Source organism: Cupressus sempervirens, chromosome 2 (assembly GCF_028749045.1).
Source record: "Cupressus sempervirens isolate cs-2001-9-10 chromosome 2, ASM2874904v1, whole genome shotgun sequence".
Lineage (NCBI taxonomy): Eukaryota > Viridiplantae > Streptophyta > Pinopsida > Cupressales > Cupressaceae > Cupressus > Cupressus sempervirens.
In genome coordinates this window covers 492,623,200-492,649,139 of record NC_143119.1, presented here as the reverse complement: position 1 = coordinate 492,649,139, position 25,940 = coordinate 492,623,200, and the positions used below count along the sequence as shown (strand labels likewise).

The following is a 25,940-nucleotide window of genomic DNA, read 5'->3' as shown; positions in this document are numbered from 1 at the left end:
TGAAAAACTCTCTATGATCAAACCATCATTGTCTGAGGACAAACATTTATCTGAATCTAATCAGGGAATCAAACAATTCAAGCAATCAGTACTCATAATAAGCCAATCAGTTCATAAGACAACAGTGAACAGATATATAGATCAATCAGATCACAAACTACTATATATTGCAGTCAATAGCAATCTTATTTCAATTGTGGTATGTAAGATATTATATGATTACATAAATATACATCCATATTTTATGATTATATGACTTATATACATTTTTATAATAGTGACAGTAACTGAACATTTATTTGTAATCTCCAATAAATTACCATGAAAGGATTAAGGAGGACCTCAACAGGGTATTAGGTGCATATTCCCCTTCCAATGAGCCCATCTCATGTTGGATGGACAAGAAATCCTGCCACTTGAGGCCAAGAGATCAAGTTTGGATACTCTATACTCGTGGGCTTAGCTGTGGTGAATCTAGGGAACCTTGCAGTGGAGTCGTGATTAGGGAAGCAAGTGCAAATTCCCCTTCTAAGTAGCCCACCCCATGCTGGATGAACAAGACTTCCTGCCACTTGGGGCCAAGAGGTCAAATTTGGATAATCTGCATTCTTGGGCTTAGTGGTGGAGAATTTAGAGCACCCTAACATGCTTCATCTCCAACCCCTATTATGGTTGTTTATAAGTATAGAACAATTGATTCTTGACTTCTTAAATGATTTATCTATGACGAGTAACATATATGCATTTATACATTAAATTAACCCTTAAAGAATATCTAGTAGAATTATGGTACATATGTTATCTAATATGATTGCAGGACCCATTTGTTGATGTCAATTTTTGTACCACTACATAACATATTAGCAATTGAATACTTGATACGAACTATCAAACACACAATTCCTCTCTTGAAAAGTTAATACTCATGGGACATGAGAATAACTCCAATGTTCCTTACACCTGTGGATACTAACTCAGTATATCAATCTGATTTGTTGGTAAACACGTAGGCAAGCTTACGTTATTCATTCGAAGATAATTTGGTCTTTGGTGGAATGATGGTGATGGTGATTTGGTGTGAATGTCAAATGATGTTGATGGAGAAGGTGATGGTGATGGAGGGTGAATGTTCTTACGACTTACGTCTTTTTAACTTTACTCTTCAAAACTCCAACTCCTAACTACTTGCTATTCTACTCCTACTCCTATGAATGGAAAGATTAGCAAATGGGTGGGGATCGAATCTAATAAAAGTTAACCATTGGCTCCACCTCCATAGATGCAATGATTCAAAGGAAAATAAACTAGTTTACCCCACAAGGCTTCCCAACAAGCCGCTAAGATGCTAGTGGCCTAGTTATTGATCCCTATCAAACATCCACTAATCCTACCATGCAACTATCCATCTACCCTTAATCTTACTTAAAAACTTGAAATAAAATCTATTTTAGCAACTTTAAAATGAAAATCTTATTCTAACTAGTGGAAGTAGAAACCATGCAACAATACCAAATGTTCTTAATCACCGTGCAAGTCACAACAATGATAAAGAGAGGCAATTTTGGCATTATCTTATGTAACAATTTTCTCCGACATAACTCCCTCACAAATGAGAGCAAAATGGCCTTATATAGAGGCTAAAATGTACAACCGACGATAGAGATAAAGAGGCAAAACTAACGATCTAGATTGAATCCTAGAAACCCTAATTAGGGTTGCCACCCCATCGGCCAATGAGAAGATGCCACTTCGTCAATGGACCAATGAAAAAAGTGGAAAAGTAGCAACCAATGATAAGGCACCAAAATGGTGGCCAATCGGAATTAGACACTTGTCCTCCCCTAGAAGAAGGAGAAATTGCCACTTTTGGGCTTACATCAAATGATCTTCTAATATAAATCTCCCTTTTTTTTCGTTCTTTTAGCTAAGGCAATGAACTTAGCTAGCCTTTCGTTGACTTTTTCCATGGGAGGGCAAGGTGTATGCTTTATCTTGAGCTCAGCCGATTTCATCACGCTGCTTGTTGCCTGTAGTGTCTTCTCATGGTCCTTCTCATATTCTTTTGCATATTCGATAAAGGCATTGAGAGAGGAAAGGGTGCCCAAATGTTTCTTCTTGATAGCAACCTTTCCTAACTCATCCAATCTTGATCCAAGTCCTGTCTCGTTGATGTCCTCTTCTCTGATGTCTTCAAAATCAAGTGCCACCCCAACGTTGCTCATCATGGTTGAAATGGAAGTGTCGACGCTTGGGCTGTGTTGTGCAACTACATTCTGTATCTCCTCGAATGTTCTCAATCTGGTAGTCAAGGCAACAAACCAAGACTCAACTGTACTCAATCCTCTTTCATCAACCAACTTGGCCCTTCCCAAATATGTCTTTGGTAGCCCAATGAACGCCTATAGCCTGGGAATAGCTAAATCCTTGACTGGAAGGAAATCCTTCCACTCTTCTTCAAATATTTTGAATTTGTTTCTAACAGTCAATAATGACCGGAATGTCGAGATGAAGGAAGGCAAGAAATTTTTTCCGTCTTGGATTGTATCATGGATCCAATCCTTGACTTCATGTAGCTGAGCCGCTATCTCTTCCATATTGCTCCCACTGTCTTGAGGAAGGGTTGCCTGGTGCAACTATTGGATAGGCTGGCAATCTCTCCAATATTTGTTCTCGGCCTCCAACTTTATGATCCTTTCATTTGCCTTCCTCAACCTTTCTGTGATTGAAGCTATACCCTCCTGGATCTCCTCACATTCCATGTCATCTGTGTTTCTTCCCAAATTATGCTCCACTATCTCATATTCTTGGGTCGCAATCTCATCCAATGCCTTGTTGATTGTTGGTATAGCAATCTGAACCTTTCGGTGACCATCATTGTCGCTTCTGATTACCTTTGCCACCATTTTTGCAATCTGTTTCTGGTTCTCGCTATCACCCTTCTCTATTAATCCTTAAACGTCTTCCACTGTTCGGGCAATTACTACCTCGCCTCTTGGCATAAACATTTTCCTTAACCATAGTGGTGCAATGCATCTCCCCAAATCTGGATTCAATCCAACTAACAGAGCATCACCAACGGCCTCGGGTGCCTGACTTATTGCCTCAATATTAATCGGACCATCTCCTTCTTCACTAGTAACTGCCATGTCATCTCCACGTTGATTTTCTGAGAGAGGAGAGTACTCGGTGCTATTACTGTAACCACTTGACCCTGAATCAAAGCTCACTTTCACCACGGTCCTTTGTTCACTTGTGTTATCTTCTTGGCCTCTAGCCTCAATTATACTTTCCCTTGACAGTGTTGCATGTTGTCTCTTTGTTGGAGGTTCCTGATGTTCTTTGTTTTTTTCAACCTCCAAAGCTCTCTTCTTACTCCTAACTATTTCTTGTTGCCAACTACTTCCTTTACCCTTCTGTCCGACTAATTCCGCTAGACCCTCTTTTGGCTTCATCTTTTCATAAGGGGTATCCTTTGACTTTGTAGTTTCCTTAACTTTTCATTATACCACGACTCAGTATGCAAATCTACTATCCTTGTGACTGCTTCCAAAGAAGGATCCTAATAATCATCCCAATCTACTGGATTCAACTCTATTCATTCTACTGTATCATAATCTTCTCAGCACATCTCCATCATCTTCCAACTGATCGGGAATCTCAAGGCCTCTCCATTTGATATCTCTCATCATGTTCACCGACAACCTTGAGAAAGCTAGTTTTCTCACATAAAAGTCATCCTTGGCATTGGCCCAAAAGTCTTTTATAGTGGGAACATGTTTAAATGCGTTTCCGTGAGATACCTTGACAAGACCATTAGGATCAAATCCTTGCCTTGCTTTGTACCATCCTAAATGATACCATTCCAATTCCTTCTCCGCAACTACAAAGGCGACACAATTGGGGCAACTATCATTGCCAATTTCAAATGAGAAAGTAATGCCCGTCTCACCCCTGAGTTTCATTATTCTTTCATAATGCTCGAGTTGCCTAGCCAATTCCATCAAAACTACCTTGTCAAGTGGGTACCTTGGAAGTCTCTTGGGACCAACTGTGCTTCCTGCTACTCTAATGTATGTGAATTGTGGAAATTGGATGAACCAACTTTCATACTTCTTTATCTTTGCTTCTGCTTCCGATGAGAGTCTCTTAGCAAGTGTCCCTTGTAATAGCCTTACTGTCTTCATGGCAAAGGCGTCACAAAATATTTTGTAATCTTTGTTGTTGTGCAAATGAAGCTATGGATAGCATTCATGCACCAAATATTGCCCCGGCTCACTACCAATTTCTCCCAAGACCTTAAGTCCCAGACTTTTATACAATCTACCAATTAGGTAAAACAAATAAGATCCCATGTAGAATTACTTTTGGTTTTGTACGGTTCTAAGTTGCAATTATAGATTCTCACTTATGATCCTAGCCCAATCAAATCTTCTTTTCCCTTTTTCAATTTCATCAACAAAGAAGTACATCTAGTTTTTCAATTGCATCCCTTGAGCTAGGCCCATGATCCGGCTAAGGAGCATAATGAGATCTCCATATTCTAATTTGAAGTCTACCATTGTGGGTCTTGATGATCTGGTGACTCCCTTCTTTCTTTCGTGTAGCCAATCCTATTTTAGATGTATGAAATAAGCTTCCTGGTTATCCTAAAATTTCTTGGTTGCCTGATCCATCATCACCACTGTCATGCTCTTGTACTGGGGAATGTTAAATGCTTCTTCGATCACCTGTCCACCAATGTTGGCCAACACCCTCTTCCCTTCATAAAAAATGATGGATTTACTGATCAGATCAAACCTGGATGCGCACTCCATAACCAATTCTGGACAAGGCAAGGTAGGAGGAAAAGCTGTTGGGTGTACAATTCCACTTCTGTATATCTTCTTTGCTATGGGGGATTGTCCTTCATCTAGTTTGTCCTTTACTTGTATCATATTTACTGTACCGACATTGGTATCGATTATTTGCCTCATTTTCGAAAATAAAATTGTTTTGGGCATCATATCCTCTGTCTTTCTTAGTGTTTGTTCCCTTAAGATTCTTGCTTGCACTAACATCTACCATCCTAAACACTTATTTCTGCCCCTTCGTTCTAAGTGATATGGACTACCCTTATTGATCCCCAACCTTCTTTCTATCAATGGATTCTACACTTATTTTTGCCTCGCCAAGTCCTATCACTACACTTATCAATCTCCAATCTTCAATCTAGGGGTGAGACTACCACTTATTTCTGCCCCTTCATTACCTTAGGATGGACTACACTTATGACTCCCTCTCCAATACCTAAGGTGTTCTAGCTTATTTCTGCCTCTTCAAATGTCCTATCATGGATTCTACATTTATCAATCTTCAACCTATGATAAGATGATGAAGTGATGGATGATGAATGCAAGAAGAACCAAGAAAAACAAAACTAGACAAGAACAAAAGAGCGAAATCCGCTTAAGGACCACTTTCAACTCTAAATGAATTGAATTTACCTTTACCAATGGTTGGGTCTTCTTTTAAATTTTGGATCAGACCTAGGAATTTCAAACCCCTTGCGAATATTGATGCCCTAGCTAAAGAAATCAGAATTCTGTCCACTTGAAATTACTCATGCATATGCCACAAAAATCAGATTTAATCACTTGTTTTCTTCACCAACCAAAATCGTCCAATATCTAGGAGAAAATCGTCGCCTCTCTAGAAAATCAGAATTGTCTTCCACAAGTTTCGGCTCCACAAAATTCGCCTTAGGGCAAGAAATTCTAGCTTGCCACAAGAAGTTGTCTAAGGCAGAAATGCAACCTTCATGGAAAAAAAATCAGATTGCCAACAATGGAAATCCATCTTTGCAAGAATGCCAAAATCTGGAAAAAATCGCCTTCCTTAAGAAAAATCGTTGCCTTCCTCAAAATTCGCCCAAGCATGGAAGAGGAGGATGGAATGAATGAGGAGGTAAGGGAAAGGAGATCCCTCTTATACCCAATTCATTTGCCTTCTCTAGCTGGCCGACTTGCACCTAGGAGGGAAAAAAAATATTAATTAATGCACAATTCTGGCCCGGACTAAATGATAAGCTAAAAATTAATTTTGCCACAATAAAATTTGCATTTTTAAATTGCCGGTTAGACCAAAATTGCAAAAATAAAATAAATAAAGCCTTGGAAATGCTAAACGTTTTCATTTAATGACAATTTAGTAATTAATATATCATTAAAAATCGGATTTGACAAGCCAAAATTGATTTTTTCAATTTTAAATTACTAATTTCTTTAAATATTTTAAAATCTTCAAGGCAAATTTAATCCATTTAATGCCAATATTTATAATTTAATCTAAATCGATTTTGCTATGTAATTTTAATTTTTAATTTTAACAAAAGTAAAATCATTTCTCTAGAATCTAAAATCGATTTTCCTAATTTGATTTCACCATCACAAAATTAATTTCTCACCAAAAAATTAAAATTTCTGAAACAATTAAATCTAAAAAATTTATTTATTTTGAAAATGCTAAAGATTACATAATTACATCCAATTTTCAAAATAAATCGTCTAAGTACAAAATTTACAATTTTATCTTGCCAAGTGTTGTTCTTTGAAATTCGTTCGGCCTAAAGATAAAATTAGTCATTCTAGAAAATCAAGCTTAAAATCGGGTGAAAAATAAACCTAACCTCCTCCCTCCTGGCCTAAAGGTGTCCAAGACATAAAATTTTCTAAAATTGAAAATTTTTGGACAACTTCAAAAATTATTGCCAAGGCGACCGAAAAAAGGGGGTCCCCAAAAATTTTGGGGCGATGATGTGAAAACTTCACAACACCATTCAAGGGTTTAACTTGCTAAAGACATATTAATTGGTAAATATAAAATTTTAACTATATTACACCTCTTGTTTTAATTGAAATTGTAATTCTAGGGCAGAATTTAGTCTAATGCAAATTACAGGGGCATTAGAAGTTTCAATTCACCCACCACCCTTGAAATGTGGGGATGTGTATTGTCTCGTAGGCCTTCAAGAACACTTCCTCATTTAACATTGAATTGAAAGAAAGAGAGGGAAATCTATAAAGAGAGAATCAGGTTTTCAAATGACTCACTTTCTTGTGAAGTTGTGGCTGATTTTACATCTGTACGAAAGAACAGTCCACATTTTTTCTCATAAACAGGCTGCAAAAAAGCACAAACATTAGAGAGAAGTCCTGTCAAAGAAGGTCCTAAAATTTATACAACATTTGAATTAAATTTTGAAATAAACAAATTAATAAAATCACAAAATTAAAAGTAAATCAATAGAATTAATGAAGATCTAACCACTGGTAGTACAGGTACAGGTGATAATTTAGAAGAGTGGAGACCTATAGTTACATCCAAGGGAAAACTACTGGTTTTTATTTCTTATGGTAAAAAGCATAAGTCAGCCCTAATTTCCTGTTTAAAAAAAATACTTCATAAGCCAGAATGCACATTTAGAGAGTTGGGGAATAGCCCTTCATAATGCTTAAGAGTTCCAAGTTTCCAACCCATCCTCAAAATCTGTAATGCACCACTCTGTAAAGACTCATGCACCAAGTCTCTGCCAAATAATCACCAAGCCTTGGCCAAGTCTACCAAAACCTCACCAAATTTTAGATACAGACTAGTGCATTTCAGGCAAGGACTTGATGTGGCCAGAACACCAAGAAAAGAGGGCATGAAAACAGTCAAACAAATCGTTTTTTTGAGTTCATTTGGTCTCACAGAGGTGCAAGGAATGCTGCAGGGAGTGATTGGAAAGTGGTGTTCAAGATTGAATTGAGTTTGAAGTTCATTTGAGAAAGGTGTGTATTGTTTGTTTATCCTTGTTTTTTTACCTTCTTTTTTCAAATTTCAACTGTCAAATGCTGAAACCCAGTTGTTGGACATATCTGGAATCAAATAAGTAACAAAAATGGTCATGCACAACATTGTAGTGGCAGCTCTCTTACATACCCCTCAATAATCCCAAACCCTTAGAGGATGTAACAGATGTAGTTAATAATATTATTCAGAAGTTGAAAACTCTTCATGATGCCTCAGATGCATAGCATAACCTTACTAAATGTCCTTTTTTTTGTTGAAACTAATAGACTTTGCATTAAATTGGCTATTACGGACAAGAAACTATAAGGGGAAACATAGCTACCAAAGTTAAAGAAAATCAGATCACTAGAACCTTGGAAAATGGCATCAAAATTACCTAATTCAATATTATATTATTAAGGTCAATGAGGTGAGCAAATGTACAATTAAAAACAGTGCTATAGGCCTCAATATTCTCAGTGATATATTAAAAGATTTTATCAACTGCTCAAGGATCCAATCTCCTCAAATCCAAGTAAACAATAAAAGGCAATTCAAGCTGAACCAAGTTCAAGAAAAGTAGCAATAAAAATAAATCCTGGGCAGAAGAGAAAAAGAAGCTTCAGGAGTTTGTAGACCTACACAAGAGCTTCTATAAAGAACTAGTGGTTGCGGAAACTTTGAAAAAACTTTAGTTTCCTATTTATTATTTTGAGATTTAAAGCTTTGCAAAATTATTCTGTTGTGCGTTCTTATTTGCTGTTTATGCTTTGTTACTGTTTTATTGTCAATCAGCAGATGTTTAGCTGAATTTTTAATAGATGTATGAAGATTTCGTGTCCCTTCAAATTTCAAACTTGCTTTTACCCTCAATCAGAAACATAATAGGAGCAGCAAATATTGGCAAGTTTAGGATTGTTGATGTGTATTGTATGACCCACCAAACAGTAGAACAAAATACCGAGGTATCTCATCCTCTCTTGAACAAAGTCTCGTGAATGCTAAGATTGCAGGAACATCATACGATGAGTCCAAGGTTCCTTCAATATCAGGTCTTGACTGTGGATAAGCTCAGTGGGTGATGTGATGTGTTGATGATCACAAGTGCCCTTACATTGAAGTTACGTGTATTTGCTCAGATTTGATCACAAGGGCCCTTACATTGAAGTTACGTGTATTTGCTCAGATTCATTTCAAGTCATACTGGATGTGGGAGCTATCAAGAGGTTTTGCAATGAAGTACTTTTTGGGGGATTTTCACAAAATATGTGAAAATAAATGGGAATAGGGTTTAGAAATTTTATTCTAATTATAAGGGTAGTGACAACAACAGCCCTTAATTACCAAGCTCTGCTTCGCCAAGTTATTCTACAACTACACATAAACTCGGGCAATCTTCAAGGGTTATGCCAAAGATTTTCATACCACCACATACGCCATCATAGAAAACAATGTATATGAATGATAGAAATTATATATGCATGAAAAGGTTTTAGGCTAACTTTGCACAACGATTTAGACTCACTAAAACGTCAAAAGTATGAACCAAAGGAATTCATCAAAACACCATCATCTTCTCCATAACAATCACCACACTTTATCTAAACTAAACTTAATCACCACACTTTATCTAAACTAAACTTAATCTAAAACTTTATTGTCTCAGTAGCTCATAGCAACAATCTCTAAATGCCTCCCCCTCCACAAATGAGAAATGAGGTCTTTATATAGGTCCTACAATACAATGGGTGGCTTGAATGAAAAGAGTATCTGATAGCTCAAATCGTGCTATATCAGCCCTAATTAGGGTTAGGTCAAGGAAAATGGAATCTACATTAATGCAAGATGGAATTCACAATTGTAATGGATAATAAATGTCCACTATGCTTGCACATTGAGGATGTGAGTGGGTGCAATAAATGACCACTACACATACACACCCACTATGCATTAAATGCATCTATTCTTGAGTCATGGCTTGAAGGCATCGAATCGATCCAACACTGTCTCTAATTATTTTGTGTTGATGCTTGGTGTCGATTCCTGCTTGACTTCTAGAACTACAACTGCCCTTTCAACCTTTCTTAAACATTCCTCCCAATCTGGTAACAAGTCATGAGTTGTGTGCATGGTATTCTTGAAGATGAAGTTCTCAAAATCATCCCTCTCGAAAACATTTAGGTCAAAGAACTCCTCCAACTTTCCTTTCAAGTTTTTCCACAGTTATTTCATTCTCTACCAATATTTGTGACAAGGATACAACTGTATTGGAAACCCCTTGCCTAGTTTTGTCAACTACCTTTCTGCATCAAGCAGATTCCTCGATGAAGCTCTCAAATATTTCCTTGGTTGTGATTGTTGCACTGTACCATCAAAGGAAATCATAGAAAACATAAAACAATCATATACATAAGAGCGTGCAAAAGTAAAATTAATTTCTCCAAAATGAGAAGATTTTGGAAATTTGTCAGAATTTCTCCATTTTTTCCAAAATTCGCTTTTGATGCTTCTCTCAACAAACATATGCTTTTCTCCAACTTACTAAAACAAAATCTTTCTAATGAAATTCGCGATTCTCTTTGCAAATTTCGAGAAAATTCCCTTATTTCTCTCTTTTCAGGAATTATGAGCATTTTCATGTTCTTTTCAAGGAATCTCTTCAGAATCCTTTTCCAAGTCTTTTGAATCTCAATTTTTGCTTGTCAATTTGCTTCTTCAAATTTGTGTGTGAGAGAATGGAATAAGAGGGTTTCTTATATAAAGTCTCCTCATTTAAAAAGCTGCCATCATGAGTGCATGTTAAATTTATGTAGCTACTTTACTTAGTTTCCAAGATTTCATTTTGGAAGGATTTTTCTGCCACTTGTCATTGTTTTCTTCACTTTTTGGGAAACTACCAGTTTGACCCTTCTAACTTCATGAGGAAGGTATGTCAAATTAACTAATTAAATACTAATTTAAATCAATATTTAATCAAATTTTATTTTATTTTAAATTCATGAAATCCTTTTCCACTCTTATCCTTTTCAGTTTTGGATTAACTTCGTCATCGCATCTAATTCCCAAAAAGCTATTTTTTGATTTAATAAATTTATTAACTAAATATTGATAAAGAAATAATATTTAATTAAAAAAGTTGATTTAATTTCACTTTTCAAGAATTTGATTTTCAAAAACATGATTAATTTCCAAGTTTTTTGCTTTTTCAAATTCGGTTGATTTTCTTTTAAAAACTTATCAATTAAATAAAAAATAAATTTGACATTTAATTAATATTGCATTTAATCCAAAAAAGAAAATCATTTCATCTATCTTTTGAAATTTCCAAAAATCTCAATTTTTTTCAGAATCCAATCTTTTCACTTTTCAAAATCCTTTTATTCACAATGACGAGTGGTCTGCCACAAATAGCTATTAACTTTGAAAATTACAGTTCGTTCACAACATTTGAAAGGCGTTTGAGCACACAATGAGAGGATTCAAACTTTTCTAACTTTGGAAATTATCCTTAATAGAGCTCCTTTTACACATGCAAGAGTGTTTAAGCGAGATTTTCATAAGATTATTATTTTTCTTGCAAAGTCCATTACTGGATTTTTCCACAATACAATTAAAATCCCCCTTGGACGCATTTTGAGTCCCATGAATTATTTCCTTTTCACCAAAATTCCAAAACTTGCATGAATATGCCTTTGAGAGAGGACATGGAGGATTTTATCCTTCATTCCAAAATTCCACCACTTGGTTGAAAATGCACTCGGGCACATTTTTTGAGTGAAGGATTTTATGCACTTTGGACAAAATCCACAACTTAAGCCATTTTGCACCCCAGTGCATTTTAGAGATGATGGTGGATTTTGTCTTCATTGACCATTCCTTTATTCGCATTTAATTGCACCCAATTATTTTTAATATCTCTGTTGTAGTTGTATTCTCTCATCTATCACATTGGACTCTCCATCAAAGCTTATGCACACTGGATGCAAGGCTGATTGTTTAGTGAATCACACAGGCCCCTTCCATCTTAAGCACATTCGGAGAGCCAAGGATAATTATTACAAGGGTGTATCTTAAAACCCAATCTACTTCTGTATTTTGTGTTCAAATTCCTTCACTAAGTGTGCCCATGGTTGGCATGTGTCAAAGGGGTATTTTTGGTATGAATTTGCATGAGGTGTGGTGGTGGATTTCCTCTTGACCAAGCCATCTTCCAATGCAATTGAAGGGTGTGTACTCTCCTTTTGCAAACCAAGTTTTCCTTGTATTCATTTATTGATGATGCAGGACAGTGGGATTTATAATTTGGAAACATCATTTCTTCTTTTCTCTTCGCATGATGAGGTAACTTTGCAAACCACGTAACTTAATTTATTGTACTAGGTGGATGCCTCCATTGAAGTATTTCCTAAAGTTGGAATGGCTCGTGGATATCTTATGTTTGTGGCCTCCCTTTGTCAATGGATTTGGATGCATCAAATGGCTATGGTGGACACCATATTCTTGCACCCATGACAACATATTACTTGGACTTGGAAACCTACCTTCTCCTTCATTCATTTTGGGTTCGCAAATGTCAATGAGCAGGGGTATCCTTTCCTCCTACCATAGAACATATTATTCCCTCAAAATTTCCACCACTTGCTGGAACACAATCGATGCACTTTTAGCATTTGTAAAATGAATTTTGAATTTACAAAATAAATCTTTGGTGGGAGAAGTCAAATTGCATCGAATTCCTTGGAGTTCCCTTCATCCAACTTCTAGTCGTCTTGAACCATCTTTTGAGTGTAATTAATATTGGGGATAGAGACTTAATCTTGATTTTTTGAAGTTTCTCCCTAATTTTGGGTATATTGCCAACTGCCCCCTAGCACTCATGACCAAGAACACCTCAAGTTTGTGCTTTTCTTACTTTTAGGAATGGTCCTTATATTTCACCATTATGGGGTGCTCTTCATTTTTATTACTTACCTGGCTTTCACTTTTCACATTATTGAGTGTGAGGGGATTTGAAATCTGATAATATAACATGCGAAGAAAAGATATTCCTTTAGAATGAACCTTATATTTCACCATATATTTCTTATATTTCTTAGAAGAAAAGAGATTCCTTAAGTTTGTGCTTTTCTTACTTTCAGGAATGCTCCTTATATTTTACCATTATGGGGTGCTCTTCATTTTTATTAATTACCTGGCTTTCACTTTTCACATTATCAAGTGTGAGGGGATTTGAACTCCTATAATTTAACATGCAAAGAAAAGAGATTCCTTTAGAATGAACTGTTAGGGTGATGGAGTCTTGCCTTTGTCATGAATCCACGTGAGCGTGACCCAAATGTTATCTTTTCACCTTCCCATCTCCCTTAAATGAATTTGGCTCATTAGACCGTGATTCAAAATCAACAACTTCTTTAAAGTTAGAGGAAGAACAAAAAAAAATTGTGAGGATGACAGAGGCAATACTTATCTTAGGACCAAGAAGACATCATTCCTTAGCCAAGAATTAGAGAATTTTGGATAACTAGAGCCAAAGTTACCGAGAAAAGAAAAAAGGGACAAGAGAATTGGAAAGAAAGGGGGTCTCGTTAGAAATGGGCAAAGTTGTAAAAAAGGCCACAATAGGTATTAGAGGAGTGCAAAGCAAGAATGGCATCAAGGACAATAACCTATCAAGATCATATTTGCAATTTCTTAGGAGATGAAATCAACAGCACATCTTTCGAGCTCACAATAAGATCCTAGCGAATGGCTTTAAAAGAGTTTACCTATTTTCCAAAAACTCTTTGTTAGAATTCTAAGATTCTTTTCTACATGTCATTATTCTTAAGACATCTAGAGAAAGAACCACTTCTACAACATACAGCAAAATGTGACATAAAGAACTAATTTCTTTCCCTGTACCAAAGATATCCAATTATCAAAATAGTTTTGCCAAGGAAAGCATCAGGATAAGGAATACAAACATTCAAACAAATCACATCAGATTAAGCCTACCTTCCTCCTCCAAAACATCAACCATTTCAACAGTAGGAAAAAGGGACTAAGTAGCCATATGCTCATCTTTTCAAGCCTGTACTTTAGCCCAATGTTTGAAAAGCCCCCATATTTTGCACCACAAATTCCAGACCTTCATCCATTGTTGGATGCTCATCAACAACAAGAGCATCTTTGGAAGATTTAACCCCATTACTATCAGAAATATTGACATCCTCATCCTCCATACCCAAACAGTGCATTTGGACTCCACAAACCCAAGAGAAATACTTTCACACGCCAAAGTAAATGCCAAGTACAGAGGAATTAAAGAATAGAGATCAAGTTTCAAAGTTCAAACTATAGCTCCCAAACTTGAACTCAACTTGAACTATGCAAGGCCAACTCAACTCGTAACTTGGCTACGACTCATCAAAATGAAAATACCCTTGAGATTTAGAGATTTTAATGATTTAAAACTTGTTTTATGCACCCTTTATTGAATATAACATAAAGGCACTATAACATCACCAAGTAGAACCTAATTTCTCATCACATGCATAAACAAGAAACATATATGCTAAATCTATCATATACGTAAAATGTAAATCGTAGCTATGTCTATTAGGAATATGAAATTAAAACAAAAGGGATTTTGGATGAAATAAGTTAAAAACTTAAAACCTTTAGACAATCCTTTTTCTAGCTTCAATTTGACCTTAAAAAGTCAAGATAGGTTATGGGGTGGTAGAGTGTTGAAGGCGTGATGAATATTGGGATTTCATTGAGTTTGGAATTTTTTGGAAAACCCCAAAATCTAGATTTTGCATCTTAACTCCTATGAAGCTAAAACCTATCTCAAAAATCTTGACAACATTTATACAAATATGACTTTAAGTATAAGAAAGGAAATAACTTAAATGCTATATTTGTATAAATCCTCTCACCCACTGAGCCAAGTGTTGAATTGCAAAGTAAACTTGCAAGCGTATGCTCAGACTTGGCCAAGTTATGTATGCTTAGACTTAGCGAGTTTGGCGAGCTTGGCGAGTTTTGCCAACTCGCCGAGTTAGACGAGTCATAAGTCATTACTCAACGAGCCAAGCAACCGAGTCAGCATTAATTGGCGTTGACTCTACTTGCCAACTCGCCTAACTCGCGGTGAGTTTGGGATCACTAATTCAAACCATAACCAATATTTTTTTTTAAACTAAATTTTTAAAAAAGGTGCAACCACAAAAAAACAACACAAAACAAAAATAAACAATTACACAAAAAACATGATCCAAGAGATCAATAGAACAAAAATATGGAATTGCTCTACCTACCTCTACCTCTGTTGAGTATGGCTATCCATCTACACCTAGATGTGCTTCAGAATATGCTTCTGGTGCGTGCAAAGGTATGGATCTAGATATGGGTACAAAAGCTCTACATATGGACTTGGCTTTGGAACCGCTACCTTATCCAACTAGCTATGTTTCTCATGCCCTTGCTACTATATGGTGGTTTAACCAAATCAACCGCCCCACGGGGCTGTGATGTTGCTGGCTATTTCAATTGCTGGATCAAAAACGGCGATGAATTGGCACCCAACCCTTAGCCCTACAGGGCAATTAGCTGCCTATATGGCTTTCGAACTGAAACGAATGCAGCCGCTCTGTCTCCTTCCACCCACCCCTGCTGGGTCAACTACTTATTCAATGGGTGGTGAAACTGAGAGCCTCGCATCTGTGTCTGGATCTTTTTCTTTATTAACTGAATCCTTGGAATTCGTAGTCAACTAAATCACTTGCTTAAGCACACAAAACGAATAGCGCTGTGCAAAACCCTACTCAACCGGATAGCGCTGGTCTATATAGTCATTCCTCTGCTGACAATACTAGTGGTGGAGAAGCTTCTGCTGCTTTTGACCTTGGACAATTTGGAAGAGAGTTAGATGAAGATGGAAATGGAGGATGACACTTTGATTTCCACCAAAGCGCTTCACACCAGCTCTCTCAATCCCCATAACAATCCAAAACTCCTACCTAACTAATTGTGTCTGCAGTCAGCCCTCTAGATCCCTACTAATTAAACCAAAAAAAAAGTATACATCTACATGTTCAGTGATTTTTTTCTAAAAAACCTCGCAAGGGTGTTCCTCAAATTAATTATGTTCTGACAAAGAATCCAAAACTTTAGGATTCAAACTCATCGTCATGCACATAAACAAGTCAGCAATGCACTAAATTAGCTTTATGATAATTACTGTTTCTCTTGACAAAAGTTAATAATTTATAATAACAAACCTTCCACGATCATATGTGGCTATTCTGCACTGTCAGTGAACTTCAAGTTTGAAGAAAACAAGGGTATCTCCAATAAATCCTCAAATCAGCCACTTCGTATTTATTGCTAGTAGAACAAAAGCAGAGAGGTTAACAATCAAAACAAAAGCAAACAGGTATGCTCCACGGGGACGTGTTTCCTAGGGTTTTACCCTCGTACCCATACCGGGGACGAAATGGGGATGCGAGGACGGATTTTGGCCATCCCTTCAATCGTCCCCTTTTTGGAAAATTCAGAAATGTCCCTAAAACGGCCAATTTTTTTGGCAGGAAACTTGGGGACGGCCAGAAGTACCGAGGACGGTTTTTCCGTCCCCTATCCATCCCTGAAACTCCTGGCTGTCCCCTTTTTTCCAGTCAATCTGGTAAAAGCAAAACACTCCCAAAAAATAATTATTTTTTCTAATCTTTGCTGTCCGTGTGGCCCCTAGTCGTCTTAAAGACATATAACAATATACAACCCATATTTGGTCCATTAAAACACTAACTCTTCTACTCATTTTTAAATTTAACATACTTGCTAAGAGGAAGAGAAAAACATAAGAACAGTAGCAACAGTGAGCAAAGATTGCGTTTATTATTTACTAGCTATTCTAGTTGGACTTCTCTTTATTTCATTATGATTTCAGCATGATACTTGGAGTCTATAGGCATTTTGATTTTTGCTATATATGTATGTAATATTGTTATAATGGAAGTACTTAGTATTTGCCATTAGATAATATTCCATGTATTGATCTTCTAAAATGTCTATGGTGAATGGTTTATCAATGTTATGATATGCATATTTGAATTTTGTCTCTATATATAAAAAAATCCCCTATGTTTTTAATCGCCATCCCTTGATGTCCCGTCCCCTAAATTTTGGCTTTCACCCGTACCCGTACCAGAAAGATGTCCCCGTCCCCTAAAACGTCCCCATCCCGGAAACTCCGTGGAGCATAGGCAAACAGTAAAAGACTGTGCGGTTCATTAAGTGCAACCATAAATTAAAAAAATACACAATGAACACTATAATAACTTGACAGTAAAACAACAACAACAAAAAAATCTGTGTATAAGCTCCATTCCCTAATGATGAAACTAATAGCGTGACTGAAGTCAAAGTTAAAGAACTTTACGAATTGATTGCACAAATTTTCACCTCGAAAACACTACAGTACCCTATCAGAAAAAATGATCTACGGGATTTTTTCTTCTTACCACCACCATATATCCCTACAATCTGTTGGAAAATTTATTGCATGTGCCTCCTGTTAGTAACCTACCTGTCAGGAGCACTTCGCACATTTCTAGGGATCTCTATCCCTCCTACTTGCCCCTGACATGCAGCAGCAGCAGCTAAATGTTTTGCCAATGAAATTAATGAAGGTAGGTAAGTTTGAATTTTAAAATTTTGAGGGAGAACTTTGAAAGACGGCAAGAGACAAATAAGACGAATGTCAATGTACGGTTTGAGTCAAGGAAAATAATGTTTATGCAGTTCTGGGCAGGAGTAGTGCAGAAACACCTGTGATAGTGAAGTGTGTAGTGAACAACAGATAGCACCAAACAGAAGAAAAAGTCAGTCTGAAGCTCCAGCCAAGTAGAGGAAAAGTTCTGAGTAGCTCCAGATAGTTTGTGACTGTGTGCAGCTCCAAATTGTTGCAGATAAAATGGTTCATATTCAATATTGTATTCTGCGTTTGAAATCATTTTGTAAAAGCTTTTTTATGTTTTAATAGAAGAAGGAAATGGCCTGTCTTTAGCTTGTTATGTTTGCTTTCAGATTTTGCGGGTGTATAGCCAACTGATTGGCAACAGCACTGCAATATCTCTCTTTTTTTCCTTTTTGTGATTTAATTTCTATAAATTGGCATCAAACCTAGAATGCCCTGAGTCTTAACTCTTAAGTGAGTTGGGCATTGTCCTTTCTAGCTATTGAAAATTTGTTGAGTTGGAAACATGGCTGGAGAAGATAGTAAGAGCTGGCAGCAGCCAACATCATTTAATAGACAAAACTATGTTGTATGGGCAAAGAAGATGAAGATCATTATGTTTGCAAACCATTTGTTAGAGTTGGAGGCTAAGTCACAAGGTTCGAGTTCGAGTTCGAGTTCGACGACCTTGAAATTCGGATGAAGTTCGACAAGTCAAAAATATCGAAAAAAATTCGACATTAAATTCGCCTTAATGTAATTTTCAAAAAAATATAAGTATATGCTATTTTTATTATTATATATTTTAATAATTGATAAAATTAAATAATATTTACATGTTTAATTATAAATATATACTATTTATGATTATATAATATAAAATAATATTAACATGTTTTACATTTTAATATTTAACAAATAATATAAATTTGTTCACAATTTTTAACAAATAATATAAAATTAATCACAATAACAAAACATACAATAATATAAAATTATAACTATTAACTAAATCTAAAATTAAATAATCTCAAAATAATAAAATATTAAACATACTATAATTAAAATCTAAAACTATTAACCAAAACCTAGAATTAAATAATCTCTTAACATTATTAAAAAGTTAAATACAATTTAATCATTCCCGAACCGCCGACGGAGAGGAAAGAGTTTTCTTCAGACGCCTTCACCAATGGAGAGGAATGAAAGCCAAGTTCGTTTCAGATGTCGTTCATTGCAAACTTGCAAGGCATTCAAGAGACGCTGAAGGCGAACAAGAAGCAGAGAAGTTAATGCCTTAAAAGTAGACAAGAAAGTAGAGAGTTTGGATGACTTGTAACCCACGACCTACACTCATGGTTATAATCTACAGACGCGATGACCGGCACTCATGGTTACAGTCTACACACACGAATTTGAGACGAATTTTCACGAATTTTTCATTTAATTTTTAGGTTCGCCGAATTTCGAACTTGGAGCCGAAAATTCGGCGAACCTTGTGACACAGGTTGGAGGTCTGTGGGCTCATTCATGTGACTGACTGAGCTCAATTTGCAGCTCTCACAATAAAATATCCCAAACCGGATATTTACTAAATTTCTCTTTTAACAATATAATCAGAACTAAAACACTACAGATGTATTTCGGCACAATGGAATCCAATAAAACCCCAATAGATATTTGACTAACTTCTTGAATATAACATTCAAACTAAGATATAGGCAAATGGAATACAACGCTATAATAAAACCAGAAGATTCTCCACAAGAATATAACCCATTATTTCACAATAACATTCAAGATGTCGAACATATAACCATGAGTTACAAACCAGTAAGATAAAACCAGCAAACTCTTATAACTCCTTAAAATATGTTATTGCATTGTACAACAGCAATACAATAACCAGCAGTATGAATCCAATCATTAATGCAAATTTACAATCAGATTGGAATACTAGAATAAGAACCTGTAAGCGCAAATGAAAAACTTGAATTGATGTCTCTCGAGACAATGGGTTTGCATCCACTGTCTGCCAGCACAAGGGGCTACATCCTCAAACTAACTGAAAGCTGAAGCTTTCTGAAAACTCTCACAAGAGAGAAAACTGGACTGAATCATAAATCAAGCATAACCAGCAATGAGCCTCTTTCCCCTTTTAATACACAAACTAAGACACTTCGACTCCCCTTTGGCTTTCATCTTATTCCCTTGTGGCTCTTCAACTTCCCTATGGCATTTCGTCTTATTCTTCCTTAACCTTTTGCCCTCTTTATAACATTAAATTGATCTTTTAATAATTTGAGTCTTTGTTTCATAGTCAATTTTAACATTATATAAAATAAGTCCTCAATATTTCTAATGTCCCAAAAAGGGGACATTACACACAAACAACTAGAAGACCCAATTGAAGGAGAAAAGATGCAAAAGCCCTCAATTTGATAGAGACAGCCATGACAGGGGCAATTTTCCCTACAATAGTAGCAGCTAGCAATGCAAAGGATGCTAGGGAAATCCTCCAAACAAGCTTCAAAGGAACTTATAAAGTCAGCTTGCAGCTCTCTCAAATAACTAGCAGACCCAATTGAAGGGGGCGAAGAGAAGAGATGCAAAAACCCTCAGTTTAGTAGAGGCAGCCTTGACGGAGGCAATATGCAAAGGAGACTTAGGAAATCCTCCAAACAACCTTCAAAGGGACTAATAAAGCCAGATAGGTGAAGCTCCAAGTGCTTCAAAGAGATTTTAGACTCTTCAAATTTAGGACAGTGAGTCCATTTTAGATTTTCACACAAGAGTCTCTGGTTTCACAAACCAGTTTAGAACAAATGGTGAGATAATACAAGAGCAAAGAATTATGGAGAAAATCCTCAGAAATTCACCCTCAAAATTTGTTGCAATAGTGATTGTCATTGAAGAGCAAAGAAGTTTCAAAAATTTACAGCTAATGAGTTGATGGGTTATCTTCAAACCCACGAGCAGCACCTAAATATATCTGCAACTTCTTCCCAAGAGAAAGTTTTCAAAGCTCAAACCAATGAAAGAGCCAGGTAGAGAGATAGAAATAGCTTTGGACAAAGCTCAAGAGGTAGAGGTAGAGGCAACTGTGGACATGGAAGTTATAGAGGAGATAGATTGGAACGAGCAAGCAACTTTCAGTCAAGCTCCAACCAACCAAGAAGAACAATACCTCGAGTAAAAGGGATGCTGAGAGAAATGTTGAATGTCATTATTGTCATAAATTTGGTCACTGTCCTAATGAGTGTTGGAAAAAGAAGCATAATCAGTCTCAGTCAAAGCAAAATGCAAATGTGGTTGATGAAAATGTAATTGAAGGTGATCAATCAACAGCCTTCATCATGTGCAACATTGGTGAGCAAGGTGGTGTTAAAGTATGGTACTTGGACAGTGGTTGCAGCAACAACATGAGGACTAATGAAATTTATTTTCTTTTATTGATAAAAATGTCAAGTCTGAAATTATGTTGGGGGGCAATTGAACAGTTCCAGTTGTTGACAAAGGGTACGTTATTCTCCGCACCAGTGAAGGTGAGAAGAAGATAGAAAATATTTATCTTGCCCCTAGCACTAAGCACAATCTTTTGAGTGTTGGACAGTTAGTCCAAAGAGGCTACAAGGTGCTAATTGATAAGGGTGAGTGATCATTTTTGACAAGAATGGAAGCAAGAATATTGTTGTAACCATTCAAATGACAATGAATTAGATGATTACTTTGACAATAGCAACATGCTTCTCATCTCAGACCATGGTTGCTACTCCTAGGCATGGAAAATATACAGCAACCCAGTAACAATGAGCCTTGAAGACTATCATTCAAGACCCCTCCAAACTTTGGCATCTCAAGTGTGGACAGTTGAGCTTTGTTGGTTTGAGTCTTTTGTCCAAGAAGGGTATGGTTAAATCTTTTTCATTCATTGTAAATCCTCATGGTAGGTGTGAAGATTGCATTTTAAGAAAACAATATAGGCATCCCTTTGAAATTGGCAACTCCAGAAGGGCGAAAGCACCATTAGAGTTGGTGCACACTGATTGCATGGCCCTATGCAAAGCATTTCTATTGGGAGGAGTCAATATTTTATGACCTTCATAGATAATTACAACTGTAAATGGGTTTAGTTTTTGAAGCATTTGATAAGTTCAAGGTGTTAAAAGCCCAGGCTAAAAGTGAACATTCCATCAACGTCTTAAGGTCAAATAAAGGCGAAGAGTATACCTCCAATGAATCTGTGAGTTTTTGCAAGCATCGTGGCATGAAGGAGTTAACAGCCATCTATACTCTACACCAACATGGAGTGGTTGAGAGGAAGAATAGATCAATAGTGAAGATGGCAAGGAGTATGTTGAAAGCTAAGGGACTCCCAAATGAGTATTGGCTGAAGCTGTAGCAGTAGCACTTAATTTGATAAATTTGAGTCCCACAAAGGGAGTCCAAGACAAGATAACATAAAAAGCATGGACACAATGTAAATGGATGGTTGAGCACTTAAGAGCGATTTGGCATGTGGCATATGCATTTGTGCAAAAGGAAAAAGTTGAATTATAAGGGTGAGAAGTGCATTTCCATGGATTATAGTGTGCAGTCCTTAACATATAGGTCATATAACCCTGTCACCAAGGAAGTAGTGATCAGCAGAGATGTTGAATTCATTAAGAATGAGTCGTGGTAGGAATTGGTGCACAACTATTTGGGTATTTCACATTGAGTGTCTATTGATGATGATGAAGAAGAGTATGAAGAGCAACAAGATGATGCACTTAAAGGAAGTTAAGGTAGGGAAACAACTTCCTACACTAACCTTGAGAGCGGGTTTATGCTAAACTTTTCAAATCTTTACAACAATAACAAAAATAGACATAAATAGGATGCATACCACAATGCAATGATTTACATGGGTAAAGCCCCTTTGGGAGAAAAACACCACACTCCAAAAGCTGCCCAATATATTATTCAGAAATTCCAACAAATTGTACTATACTTGCAGCACAAGCTTCTCACAAAAGTATCACCACAGAAGATCCAAAGGCAACTCAATAACTATCAGACTCTCAAAATACATCCTGATACATATTGGTAATATAATGCCCTCATATAATTGGGTTATCTTCGAAGGCAAACAAAGAACATGAAATATCAAATATTATATCTATGACCTAATGATAAATAGTCATGATTTACAGTGATAAATATGGCTTCAGGGGCATTGCTCATGAAATACAGCCCCTGAACCCCCTACCAAGAGGGGCAAACCCCTGAACCCCACAAGGGAAGGGGGGTAGCCCTCCCTTGCAACCCCTTGTGCTCATTTATCAATGGTGACCTTTTATTATTGCAAGGTTGAAACACCATTTCCTAACATGCAACACAGGAATGCAGCCCACTAGACAGCTCCAGAGAGCCTCTGAATTCACACAAACAGCCATACAATTGGCTTCGGATAGCTCCTGATGCAAATAGGCAAACAAACAAATAGTTCCAAATGGCCAGACAATTGGCACCAAGAGCTTCGAACAGCTCTAGATCATTGCACAAATACAAGTTTTAAATAGATCCAAACACAATTTGCATGGCAAAGCAACAACAATAGTGATAGTTTCAACACCACTCTTGCCTCCCTAATGTCAATAAAGACCAAGAGGCTAAGGGAGATCTACAAAAATGAAAAGTATGATGATAAATTTGATGAAATTCTATATTTTGCATTATGTTTTCATAGTGATCAGATTTATTTCAAGGATATTGTAAAGAAAAGAAACAGTGTGAGGCCCTGGATTAGGAAATAGATGCAATAAAGAGGAACTATAAAATATTAGTTACCCGATTTGCTTCCAAATAAGCAAAGTTATTGGAGTGAAGTGGGTCTATAAGACCAAAGTGCATCTGATGGAAGAATAGAGAGATAGAAGGCAAGATTGATTGTCAAAGGGTACAAATAGCAGTTTAGAAGAGATTACGATGAGACATATGCTCTAGGTGCAAGGATGGAAACCATGCAAATAGCCAGGGCAATTGCAGCCCAACACTAGTGAAAGGTATTTAAAAAGGATGTTCAATTCACCTTTTGAATAGAGTATTAAAAGAGGAAGTGTATGTGGAACAGCCACCTAGTTGTGAAGTTCAAAGGCATGAAAACAAAGCGTATAGGCTGAAGAAAGCTCTTATTGGATTGAAGCAATCACAACAGGCATGGAACATTAGAATTGACTCGTATTTGTTGAGCAATAGCTTTAGCAAAAGTGATGTTGAGCCCAGTCCTTACATCAAGGCCCGATTTTGATTGTTGTCTTATAAGTGGATGATTTGGTATTTAGAAAAGATGACGATGTCTTCATTGCTAAAGCCACAAAAAGACAATTTGATATGACAAATTTAGGTCTCTTAAAGTATTTTCTAGACATAGAAGTGAGACAAATGCATGATGGTATTTTTATCTCTCAAAAAAAGTATGCAGCAAAGATATTGAAAAGGTTAAGGATGTGAAATGGCAAACCTGCACCAACACCAATAGTTGTGGGTATGAAGTTGAGTAACTCAAGGGAGATCGCACTGGAAAATGTAAATCAACTATATATAGAAGTTTGGTTGGAAGTTTTATGCGGTTAATAGCAACGATGTTTGGTATATTGCATTCAATCATTTTAATTTCCAAATTTATAAAGACTCCAAAGGAGACACGTTGGCAAGCGGGTAAAAGAATCCTAAGGTATGTGAATGGCAGCAAAGGATGTGGTGTTTGTATACTGCAGAAGATGACTTTGGGTTGGATGAATATAGTGATTGTGATGGTAAGGAAATATGACTGATACGAAGAGCACATATGGATATGTGTTCCTCTTGGGTTTGGGAGCCATCTCATGGGCTTCGAAGAAACAACCTAAAGTTTCCCTTTATTAGAATATTCTAATGTTTCTGTTATGGTCATCTTAGTTAAGTCTTTAGTTTATTTAGTAGTTTCTATTTCTGTCATTAATTCACGGTTGTTTCTTTTAGAAACATTGTCTTTATAAATATATATAAGGAGTTTGCATCTCCTTTGTTTAATACAACTACAACAACATCGATTTACCATAACATGGTATCAGAGCAGGTCAGTGGGATTTCATACAATTTGGCGGATTTTTTAAGGAAAATTCAAGCCTCTTTTGTTTTGAAATTTTTTCCAGAAATTTGCTATTCAATTTTTATAAATAAAAGTCATTAGAGGTATTTTCTGAAACTTTTGTGGTTCGTCTTCGAAGACTTTTTTGGGACATCGCAAGCCTGGTTAAGGGTTTTGATCCCGTGATTTCTTAGTTGCAGCAAAAGTCTCTGACTAAGGGTTATGATCATTAAAAAGAGGTTACTCGCCAGGATTTAATACAAAGTTTCTTAAGAAGATTAGGGTCTGTCCAGACTTAATTTGGGTTTCTAAAATTCCATTAATTTTCATCAAATTGTTTCTGATATTTAAAAACATTTCACTTCGTGTTTTAATTACTAAAAACGTTTCAGAAAAAAACCATACCCGTGAAGGATGAAGACTCTTGAGCTCCGCGATTGCTACTTCCAGCTGCTTCGTCTGAGAGACCCATAACACACACTCTTGTTCAAAATAAACAATAAAATATGCTAAAATATCAGCCGAAACTAACACAACAGAGAAGACTTTACCAAATAAAGGCTTGCAGTAACAGAAAATGAAAAAAAAATCAGATACACTGCCCCCGGGAATGCATAAACAATGGAAAATCAACCTTAAAAAGTAGCTTGCGCTTGGTTACTTCTGTTGAAGTCATGGAAGAAGAAGAAGACATTCTGCTTTTCCAACTAGTTGCAAAAGTCACAGCCAAAATTGATTCAGGCTGATTTCGACGCTTCTTCAATTCGAATGCAGAATCCTCCTCTACAGATATGTACAAGTTCGGGTCCGTAAGGCAGGGTTACAGGAGGTAGTGAGTGAGTACAATTTTCTCTTTTAAAATAAAATGTATTTTTGATTAAAATTGGAAAAATCGAATTTGTTCTTCATAATCTGAAAAAAGAAATTAAGAAAAAATACTTTTCAGACATTGTGCATTCTGCGGAGGATGCGCCCTTTTAAGATAGGAACTTTTATTTTTAAATATTCGATGAAATATGTTTTTATAATTTGCTAAATATTTAATTTAGGAATTTTTTTTAATTTTGCTTTTGATAAAAAATTAGTTTTTAAATTATTTTTCATATGTACAATTATAGTTTTCTTAAATTTTAGAATTCAATTAGACTACAAAATTGATGGAACGGTCTCCTTTAAAATGTTTCTAAAAAGTAGTCAATAGTTCTATCTCTATTTTTTAGGATGTTCCTTAAGGTAATGTGAATTGCTAAAATTTATCATTATTTAGACTATTATTTATTTTATTTTTGTTGGCCT

General features: G+C 36.2%; 1 long non-coding RNA gene across 1 annotated transcript in view; it reads right to left on the bottom strand.

Annotated features, from left to right (window-relative positions):
• Positions 1–25,595, bottom strand: part of LOC149573161 (uncharacterized) — a 44,726-nt gene extending 19,131 nt beyond the window's left edge. The window contains exons 1-3 of the long non-coding RNA XR_016360044.1: positions 25,279–25,595; positions 25,050–25,103; positions 7,089–7,158 (exon numbers count right to left, since the gene is read on the bottom strand). This is a non-coding gene — a long non-coding RNA (uncharacterized LOC149573161). The remainder of the gene's footprint in view (positions 1–7,088; positions 7,159–25,049; positions 25,104–25,278) is intronic.
• Positions 25,596–25,940: the final 345 nt, after the last annotated feature.